At 27.4% G+C, this 11502-nt stretch overlaps 2 long non-coding RNA genes across 2 annotated transcripts; both read left to right on the top strand.

Annotated features, from left to right (window-relative positions):
- Positions 1 to 5735: 5735 nt before the first annotated feature.
- On the top strand, positions 5736 to 7210 carry LOC111023236 (uncharacterized). The gene is made up of 3 exons (XR_015792979.1): positions 5736 to 5883; positions 6235 to 6413; positions 6992 to 7210. It is a non-coding gene; the product is annotated as an uncharacterized LOC111023236 (long non-coding RNA).
- Positions 7211 to 8520: 1310 nt separating this feature from the next.
- On the top strand, positions 8521 to 10557 carry LOC148209722 (uncharacterized). The gene is made up of 2 exons (XR_015792980.1): positions 8521 to 9853; positions 10239 to 10557. It is a non-coding gene; the product is annotated as an uncharacterized LOC148209722 (long non-coding RNA).
- Positions 10558 to 11502: the final 945 nt, after the last annotated feature.

The raw sequence follows: 11502 nt of genomic DNA, 5'->3' as shown, positions 1-11502 counted from the left end.
TTTTTTTCTTGATTAGGTTATTGCACAAACTTAGAAAAGTTAAAAACTATGACGGCAACTAATTGATTTATAGACTTCTTTGTTTGGTTAGTGTGTAAAACATATGTTTAATCTGAAATTTTAACTGTAGTATATGTAAAAAAATATTGTAATAGCAAATTTTATTATACTTAGTTCTATATATGGATAGGAATGCTTTTATTTTATTATATAAACTTTGTTATATTTTAGAATTTACGAGTATACGAGAATTTGGTTTGTGAACAAACAATGTCATTAAATTTATTGAGTGACACTAAATCTATTGCGAATGTAAAGAATTTTGTGACGGTTAGAAATTGTCACTAAAAATAATGTTTTTTTACGGTTAAAAATCGTCATTGTTACATTTATCTGGACAAAAGTATATATTTTATTGGCCATTTCTTGACATTTATTAACTATGATGAGAGAGTTATTATTGTTTTTAAACTATCATTTATATCTCTTTTGTAACCGTCACTAGATCCCTTTTTCATGACATTTCTAATCCATGTTAGGAATACTCTTTCGTGATTGGCAATACAATGATGCCGAATAAAACGTACATTTTTTAAACGTTATTAAAGTTCAATTAAATCAGTGCAGTAAATTGAATCAAGAAAATAGAGCATGTGAATAGAAAAACAAGGATGAAGTTGGAAGTAATATTTTTTTAATTTTAAATCATTGCAGATTTATAAAGCAAATAGACAAGATTCAAGATGAGAAATAAAGGATAACAAAAGAAAGATAGTTCCCATCTAGAGCCTAAAGTTCTTATATCAAATGATACCAATCTTATGGAATTGGTGCTATCAACCGTCTAGGTTAGAATGACCTCAATAGACCACTAATATACCAACCAAAAGACGACCAATGTCAAATTGGTTCGATTTAAAAGGGGAGTTAAATGTGGATTTCTTTATCGTCAAAGACTACGAGACAAAAATTAATATTTTCTTTTAATTTATTGATACAAGAGGACTCAAATCTGAATTGTTGGTGACAATACCAAGACCTTCTGTCACTGCCACCAATACCCTGATAAAAAAATAAATAAATAAACTAATTATTTCTACCTCAAGGTTAAAATAAATTTACAAGTTGGTGACCAATCAATATTTAGATAAAAAGATGCGGGGGTTGAGCACAAGACTGGCAAAGGAACATCTAGGCTAAGTACTAAAAAAACTCGATTTTTGTACTCAAAAAATAAAAAATAAAAAAACTCGAGTTTATTAATGATCAAAATTCAAGAATAAAAAACTATCAAAAATACAAGACGTGACGACGCGAAAGAAACAAAAACCCTAGACAATATTTGGTCAATAATAGATATTGCGAAAACAACTAACGATAAATTTCTTCACGCCTAAAATAAGAAAAATAAATTTATTAAAATGTTCCTAAAATATCTAACCAATAATTCTACGGATAAAAAAATGCTATAAATAAAAAAATAATATAAATAAGGCAAGTAGGGTGCGATTATATTATTAAATTCTATTATTTTGATAAGATGAAGTTTAGATTATATTATTTGAATTAGATATAGTTTTTTTTATAATATAAAATTAGATATAGTTTGAATTAGAGATATAGTTTAAATTATATTATTTGAATTAGATTTTGTATTTGAATTATGATATAGTTTAGAATTAGATTTTGTGTTTGAATTATTATTAAATACTATATTAGCACAAATATGATTTACGATTTGAATCAATTCAATGAAATCTTATTTGTTATTTTCTCTATTTCCCCTAAAGTTAATATGGTACCAAAACTTCCAAAAGTTAATAGCGGCAATTCAGGGTTGGTCATTTGGTAACATTCTCATTTTTCATTTTTTGAGAAATATAATTATTTGGTAACTCATCTTATTTCTGATTTCTAAATTTTGAGAAACCAAGAAGTTTCGTTTTCCTGTTTCTTTTTCTTTTTTTTCACATATCCATTATAAAATAAATTGTACTTTACATAGCAAATGGTAGTATATAGTTGTTGGTGTAAGCATCCTTGTATACAAATTCTTTGTCAACGTCCCAAACTCGATTCACATGCACAATGGTACTTTTTTTTCTATATTTAAGCTTTTTAAAATACGTTCATTTTATTTTTTAGGCAAAATACACTTTTGGTCTATGTATCTACTTGATCCCTCAAGTTTCAAAATGAACACTTTTGGTACCTGAGGTTTGAGGTAGGTGTCTATCCAGTCTCTGAAATTTCAAAATGAACATATTTGGTCCTTGATGTTTAAATAGGTGTTAACTTCGTCCCTGAAGTTTTAAAATAAACACTTTTGGTCCTTAAAATTTGAGAAATAGTTCTAAATGGTCCCTGATATCTTTCACTGTTAATTAACTAATATTAAAATGACGTAGCAAATTGCAATTAAAATTGTAGTGAAAGAAAGTGAAACTTGAAGATATTGAGAAAACCGTTGAGTATACAAATTTAACACCCGGAAATTAAATTTGTATATTAAGAATTTGATACTTATTTTACATTTGTAACAATTTCATTATTTATTTCATGAAGTTGTTTTTGTTTCAATTTTGTGTTATGTAACTTTATTTTGTTAAAGTTACATGTTGTTCAACTTGAAGTTATACTTCAAATGAGAAGTTTTTCTTCATGTTGTTAAAGTTGAACTTAATTATTGTGTGAGGAGTTTCATGTTTAAACAACTATATATAAATATCCAAGCATACTTCAATTGAGTATTCTCCTCCTCTCACAAGAATTCTCTCTTCTTTTTTAGTTCTTATTCTTGTTTGTGTTGAGAGCAAGTGTCTAAGAGTTCTGCCAGATCTGAGTAGTTCGAAGTTGCAGTTCTACCGGAGTTAGTCATTGTATCATGCTGAGACGATCGCTGTAGTCTGCTAACAACTTGTGCAGAGCGAATAATTGTCTTCAGGTCAGTGCTATTGAAGCGTGCCTCGACTATTTTTATCAAGTTTTGGTGTTCATCAAGTTGTTCAAATTTATATCGTTTGTAGCCAGTTACGTTATAATCTGTTTGTCAATATTACACAGTTCATATATACAGCGTATATTTACCCAACGGCAAATTATATTAATTAAATAATATATGTGTAGGTGATGGTATTTTCTCTCTCCTCTCCTCATCCCACCACGCCGCCACCGTCTGCGATTCATACCGGACATATATCATTTAATTGATATAAGTTGCCACATCAGCAACTATAATAAATAATTTAATTGCAATTTGTCACGTCATTTTAATATTAGTTAATTAACAGTAAAAAGAACCAGAGACCATTTAGAATTATTTCTCAAACTTCAGGGACCAAAAGTGTTCATTTTAAAATTTTCCAAAATGTTCATTTTGAAACTTCATGGACCAATTAGACACCTACCTCAAACCTCAGTACCAAAATTGTTCATTTTGAAAACTTCATGGTCCAAGTAAACACCTACCTCAAACCTCGAGAACCAAAAATTTATTTTGCCCAATTTTTTATTTTATTTTTTATATTTTTTAAAGAACAAATATATTTTTTAATTATATTTTAAGCTATCATATTTTTTAAACAAAAAATATATTTTTTCCACTTTTTAAATTAAAAATATTTTGAAAATTTATTCTTTATTTAGGCTATCATATTTTTTAAACCAAAAAAAAATTCTACTTTTTAAATTAAAAATAGTTTGAAATTTTATTTTTTTATTTAAATCTAATATTTATATTATTATATCAAATAAATTATATCGTAGGTTATAATTTCTTTAATGAATTATATTATTCAAACATATATTATATCCACTCAATTTTATTTTAACTAAAAATAAAAATAAGTCAACTCAAGTTAAAGTCATATATCATTCTATTCCTTACAAGTTATTGTAGTAAAAAACTAAAAATAAAAACAATAAACAATAAATTATTATCAAACATATTTTTGTTTCTATTTTTTTTTAAAAAAAAAATATGAAATAGAAATGGTTACCAGACATATTCCTCTTTCTGGTTCTAAAAAAATATAAAACAGGAAAATAGAAAACGAGAATCCTACCAATAAATCTTAAGTAGTTTCTAGAAGTTAGAAGGGGCAATTCGCATGGGACTTGGCACCATGATCACATTAAAGTTTAAGACTTTGAAATTTTTTATATCAAAAAAAAAAGCCTTTGAAATTTTTAATTTAAGTTTAATCGATAAAGTAATTAGTTCGGTGAGGGCATTAATTGACTAGACCTATAGAGTTTACGTGCATAAATTGAAAATTTTTCTTTTCCTATATTTTGTTATATATATATATATAGTTTTTTTCGTTAAAATACTAATTTAGTCATAGTACTTTCAATTTGATTCATGTTGGTTCTTGTACTTTTAAAATATGATCAAATTTATTTTAGTCCTTGAATATTGAAAAGGTTCATTTTGGTCCCGTACTTTTAAAAATGGACTATTTTTTACCATTAATTTGATTCTTAATATCATTTTTCTACCATAATTTCAGCCAACACGACGCTACAATTAATATATTTCTTAAATGTAAACATGACTTCACACCCAATATTTTGCATTTATGTGTAAAAGTTGTGTTAAAATTTTGCAAAAAGAACTAAAATGATCACTTTTTTAAAAGTCCAGGACAAAAATAAAAATTTTCAAAGTATATGGGCTAAAATGAACCAAAATTAAAAGCATAAGAACCAATGAACATTTTTAAAGTACACACGCTAAAATAAACAAGGCTCAAAGTAGAATACCAAAATAGTATTTTAACCTATATTTTTTTCAACTATTTTTAATAACATTTGACAAAGAGGAGATTTTTTCTAAAAACTTATTAATAACCCATGATTAAAAAAATAGTATAAATTTAAAGTTTATAATATTTGTTGATAGACATATATATTTTTTCAAAGGTTTATAATAATTTTTTATAAGAAATGATTGAAATAGCTATCTACATTAGTTTGTGAATGTCTATTTCCTCCCATACAAAAATATAATATTTTCCAACTTAATAAATAAAGTCTATTTTGGCATCACATCATCATGTTGCTAGTAAAATTATAAATTTTATGACAAAAAAGATTTAAAATAAAATCATAAAATAATAGAATTGAAACTTTTTAAAAAGCATGGACCACTAAATGAAATAAAAAACAAATATTAGGATGAATTTAGGGGAGAGAGAATTAGGAAAAAATGTGCACGGTTTAATTTATCAATAGTTTCATCACTTGATAATGAGATTGTTAAAGCATAAATAATCTTAATAGAACCACAAATAAGATCTAATTGAAATGCATCAAACTAATATAAAACCAAACTTAATTCAATACCAATAATCTTAAACTAATTCAACAATTTTAACATCCAAATGATTAAATAAATCTACGTGCGTTATTATCAACCTAAACATAGCTCAACTTGTTAAAGCATATATCTCCAACTAAAAAATCATACGTTAGAAGAAAAAAATTATATTCGCGGTATTAACGCAATGTAATTATTTAGTTGAATAACACCCACAAGTTATCAATCAATTAAAAACATGTCTTGCATTGTGTCCATCTATTGTTGATCTATGTGATGAAATTCATGAATGGTTAGGTATACTTCACTGTCAAGAAAATTTTGTCAATGTAAGTGAGAGAAAAATATAGTTGCTCAATCCTATAAATATTTATTTTCTCTTGTTCAAGCTTCCACTCCATTATTAAATCTTTACCACATAATAATGATGTCTTTATCATTCCATTATTGTAATCTTCCTAAGGAGATCATCTCAGCATCAAAGAGAATCCAAATGTTTCAACATGCAACAGCCAAGAACAACAGAATGAGTGGTTTAACTAACATTGCTAAAACCACAGCATGTAAGATGATAATGGATCAAATTCATGCCTTTTCCCCGACTATTATTTTTTATTTTTTTTCGTTCTTATCAATATTTATGAAGTTCAATCTCAAAACTAGTGAGAAATCTTCAAGATTGTGACTTTTTTGGCTCATCGATCTTGATCGGATCACTTTTTTTTTACTAGATGCTCGTTCGGACTTTTGAACTCTGATACCATATTAATATTTATGGTTCCATTTCAAAATCAATTGATAATGAGCGGAGTAGTTCATGTCTATTATAAATGTAACATTTATAAGTTCTCTTTTCTTTTAAATGCGAAATCCTTAACAACGGTTTACAATCTATTCTCTTTTTTCTTTGGCAGCTGCACTTACAAATGGAGATACTCCTAAACCAACAAAGGTTGACATAACTCTCAAGGACTTGACAATGGAAGAATTGCTAGACGATGGTCGAGTTTATGAACATCTCTTCTTTTTCAAATCATATGAGTTGGGACTTGATAATAAAGCAACCCTGGTTTCCATTACCAACAAATTACAGGTTCTAATATTCTTCTTTTATCTTTTTATGTGTGTTGAGAGGGAGAACTTAATCATTTAGACGAAATAGGACTCGTTTGGTAACGTTCTTGTTTCTTGTTTCTATTTCTTCATTTTTAATAAATAAAAATGAACTGCATGACCCCAACATCCATGAATTCAAGTAGGATAAAACCATATTTTTATTTATGTTTTGGAACAAATTTGAAATAGGAACGAGAAAGAAGAAACTTGTTTGGTTGTTTCAAGAAACAAGAAACAATAGTTAGTTGCAAAATGCTTAAATTTCTTAAGAAAATTGGAAATGCGAAACAAGAAATGAGAAAGTTACCGAACGGGTTCATAGTTTATTGTTTCTCATTTTCTGTTCTCGTTTCATATTTTGTGAAAAAAACAAAAAATAGAATTACGCAGTTGATAACCGTTTCTTGCTTTCTTGTTTTTTCTTCTCCGGTTAAAACACATAAATAGAAATATAAATGTGTTTGATAATTTATTTTTGCTTTCTTGTTTTTTATTCTCTTGTTAAAGTAAAAAATAGAAATAGAAACATGTTTGATAACCAAATTGTTTTAGTAGGAGTCGACAATCAACCACGGAAAGTTGTGGGTTAGCGAGGTCAGGATTCGGATCAACAATAGAGATGGATAAAAGGGGCCTCATATTGGTAGTTCATAAATTGCAACTTGTGGTGGCACACTATCCTTCTGGGTAAATTATATATTTCTTTGCTAAGTATCCCTTTAGAAATGTAGTTGTTTTCCTTCCAATTGTAAAAAAAAAAAAAAAAAAAAAAAAAAGAAAAAATTAATTTAAAAATTAAGAAAAAAATCTTTTTTTTTTAATCATCAAACTTCGAAGTTTAAGGGGTTTGTCGAACAAATTCTTGAAAATTTAAAAAGTATCAACCTTGTGTCTAAAATATCCTTAAAACTTCCAAAAATTTTAAATAACTATTTGAATTTTTAATTTTGTATCTAATAGGCCTCTCAACTTTAAAAAGTGTCTCGTAGGTTCAAGATCTGTTAAATACAGATTAAAAGTTCAAATCCTATTTAATACAAAATTGTAACTTCCATGTCTATTGGACACATTTTCAAACTTGAAGGATTTGTGAGATAAAACATTAAAATTTTAGAGGCTTATTAAAAACGTACATACATATCTCTATATTGGGTTTGAAGGAAAGATATTGTTCAACTACGAACTTGGACTCGATCTGACCATTGGAAGAATAGTTATCATCGAGATTGGATCCTCTGCGACTATAAAACTGGTGAAGTTTTGATTCGTGCAACTTGGTTAGCTCTTTTCCTCTCTATGCCTCGTTGCAATGGGAAGAAGTTAAAGTGAGCCATTCATTATTATTGTTTATGTTTATATATATTGCAGTTCGTTTGCTTTGATGGATAAAGAAACAAGAAAATTATCAAAGTTTTCACATGAAATCATGGCAGAAGTAAATCCATACTTCTCGGATTGTGATCCCATCATCAAACAAGACAATATGATCATCTCAAGAAAATTAAATTTTGATTCATATGATTACATCCATACCATTGTTGTAAGTTTTTACTTTAAAATATTAAGGCTATGGTGGATAACAATTTCATTTTTTATTATTTTGTTTAAAAAAATTAGGCTGGATTATTCTTCACAATTTCTTTGATATGTTTTTCACCTTCTTTAAGAGTCAAATTTGAAAAACAAAAATAAATTTTTAAAAATTATTTTCCTTTCGTTTAAAATTTTGCTTTAATTTTGAAATGTTTTTAAAAAGTAGATTAAAAAAAAAAGAAATACATGAGTAAGGTTTATAAGCTTAGCTTTTAAAAACAAAAAATAAAACACGAAACGGTAATTATCAAAAAAGATCACTGAGATTATCCTCTTAACTTTTTGAGAAAATAAAGGAAAGTCAAATGGTAGTACTTGTTTGGTTCCTACATATTTAAATATTTTATTTTAATTTTTGAAATCTATATCAAAAATCGTTTTAATCATTCCCACGATTTTTTAATAAATTATCTAACAAAAAGTACATTTTTTATATTCATTTATTTTATAAACATATATCATCATAAATTGATATTTGAAATTACGGACATTATTTAAGTGTCGAGTTTTCAAATGGATTTGAGTTTTTTTCTTAAAGATTTATGAAAAAATCATATTAACTTCACCCTATTATTTAGGGTAAAATACACTTTTAGTCTCTGAATTTGAAAGTAGATTTCTATTTGGTCCCTCTGTTTCAAAAAGTGACAATTTAGTCTCTGACCTTTGAAAAATAGTTCTAAAGGATCCGGGTACTAACGGAATGAGATAGTAGCATGGGTCAGTTGTATATTTATTATATTTATATTATTTTTAAATTAATTTTTATTTTCCATTTTTCTCTCCTCTCTCTTCCCTCTCCTTCTTCTCGAGAACGAGACCCAAATTGCCAGACATAACCCCAATCCCCCTAAGTCTCATCTTCTCTCTGCTCCTCACACCATGAAATCCATCTTACAAGTCGGATGTCTTCGATCCCCAACCTCTCTGTTAGCCACCGCCGTTGCTACCGCCTCTTCTTGGCTTCATTCTGGTCGAAGCCGCTTTGTCTTTCTCTTGCTTTGTTCCCATTTTCTGTGCTACTTTCCCCTTCATCTGTGCCATAGAGCTCTGCATCTAACCAGCTACTACTTGTTCGATCTGTTTATGAATGTGGGGATGGTGACGACGACACAAATGGGATCCTCCATTAATAAATCTATGAAATACAGAAGATATTTTGAATCAATTTGAAGTTTGGTGAATTGAACTCGACGTTCCATCCTATTGGGGTGACGATCGAGAAGGAGAGTGAAGAGATGGGATGACGGTCCAGAGAAGAAGATGGAAGAGAGAGGAACAAAAGGTGAAAAGACGAGGAAGAGAGAGAAAGAAAACGAGAAAAATACAAAATAAAAATTTCATATAATTTAAAAATAATAAATATACAATTCATCCAGATCACGTCATCATTCCGTTAGTTGTTTAACACCAAAGACCTTTTAGAATTATTTTTCAAACTCGGAGTCACTTTTTGAAACATAGGGATCAAATAGAAACCTACAAATGTATTTTACCCAATTGTTTAAAAGTTTAGGAATCAAAAGAAAATAAATATGAAAATTCATCGACTAAACTATAAGTTGAACTTCTATTTTATTTTAAATATGCTTATACAAAATGTTGCTTATTTAATCATTATCGCTCTGTTGGAAAGATCAAGAGTCATGAAGATTAAAATAATAAAAAAAAATTAAAAGTGTTATTCTTAATTTTTTTATTATTATTATTATTATTATTATTTTGACTTCCCACCATTTTGTGCATACTTATTAGACTAGACTGAGCGATTTGGATATGAATAAGCACATTAACAATGCTGCTTATGTCAACTTCATTATTGAGGTATGCTATATTATATTGATTCTCTTTTTTACCTTAATCAATTTTAATAATAAATAATTAAATCTTTAAAAAATTTGCTTATACATAAAGCAACCAATAAATTATTTTCACCACTTATTTAAGTTCATATAGTTCAAACAGAAAAAATTACAGCTTTAATGTAAAAAATTAGTAAAATTAAATTCTCTCATAAAAATAAATAAATAGAAATATTAGCAATGTTAGAATCTCCACAATAACCTATGGTGATTTTTTTGTTTTAATAGACAACAAGTGAAGATGAGGATTCGAACGCGCACGACTCTTTTTAGTCAAATATAGATGTCTAAACTATATTGGCATAGTGAAAGAATTTAATATATATTATTGTTGTAACTTGTCACAGACTGCTCCTAAATGGTTGCTGGAGAGTCACTATGTGTCAGGCATAACACTGAAATATCTAAAAGAATGTGGGAGAGACGAAGAGTTGCAGTGTTTGTGTGCGCCCTCAAAAGACAACATCAATGGCAATGAAGACATTTTTCATCTACATCACTCACTTCGTCTACAAAGCCTTGAACTTACTCGAGGAACAACTATCTGGAGCCCTAAACTCTAAACAATAAAAAACAAATAATAATTATTAATATCTTTCAAAACTTATTTTAGAAAGTGATCCTCACTTTATACAACAATTTGAAATAATAGTCTATTTTAATTGACACACCAGTCTATCAATTAGGTTTACTATATTTAAACCACCGATTTTTATTTTTTTAGTACATATTTAAACCACATGATGGACTATTAGATATATATTTTGATAGTTATCGTTTCACTAACAACCAACATTTAAAATGTCAATGTCGATGGAAATATCGAAGTCTCGATTTTACGGATATGTCGATGGACATGTCGATATCGATGGATATTTCGGAAAAAATCACTGCAGATATTGATGCAATTTTTTTGAATTAATAAATAAAACTTTCATTGAAGCTTAATTAAGCTATAATTTATCACTTTTACCCATCAAATCTAAATATATAATTAATATACTTTGGAAATGTCTTCGCGATCAAAATGTCGAAACAAAATTATGAAAATTAATGGAAATTATTTGATAAATATTATATGTTACTAATAAAATATTGACATAATATTTATATATATATATATATTTAAATAGCATATTTCTCGGTATTTTCTTTACGTGTAATATTATAAATTTGAGGGGTGAAATCAATAACTTAAACTAAATGCATATCAGCAGTTATTTATTAATCACTTTTATGAATTTTATACTATTAAATAAGTTGAATTAATATTTATATTTGTCTTGTATTGTGAAAGTTTTATTTGATATAGATTTTTTTATAAGTTTTCTTTTTTATATAGATTTGATTTACGATTTATTTACTTGCTTTTCTTAATAAATGTCTCTTAAGATTTTAAAAGTAATTAGAAAATTAAAACTACTATAAAATAAAATAAAAATATAATCAAATAAAATACTAAATTAAAATTCAAGCTTGAAATTGGAATTGAATTATTTGAAAGTAGTTTTTAGTTATATATGGAAGAGAGAATCATGGGAAATAGGTGAGAGATGCCAAACTTAGTGGAAAAGTTGGTAAATAGATGAGATTTGAGAGTCATGGCAACCT

Source organism: Momordica charantia, assembly GCF_013281855.1.
Source record: "Momordica charantia cultivar OHB3-1 chromosome 8 unlocalized genomic scaffold, Mcharantia_2.0 BLBB01000008.1, whole genome shotgun sequence".
Taxonomy (NCBI): Eukaryota; Viridiplantae; Streptophyta; class Magnoliopsida; order Cucurbitales; family Cucurbitaceae; genus Momordica; species Momordica charantia.
This window is presented reverse-complemented; position numbering and strand designations above follow the sequence as displayed.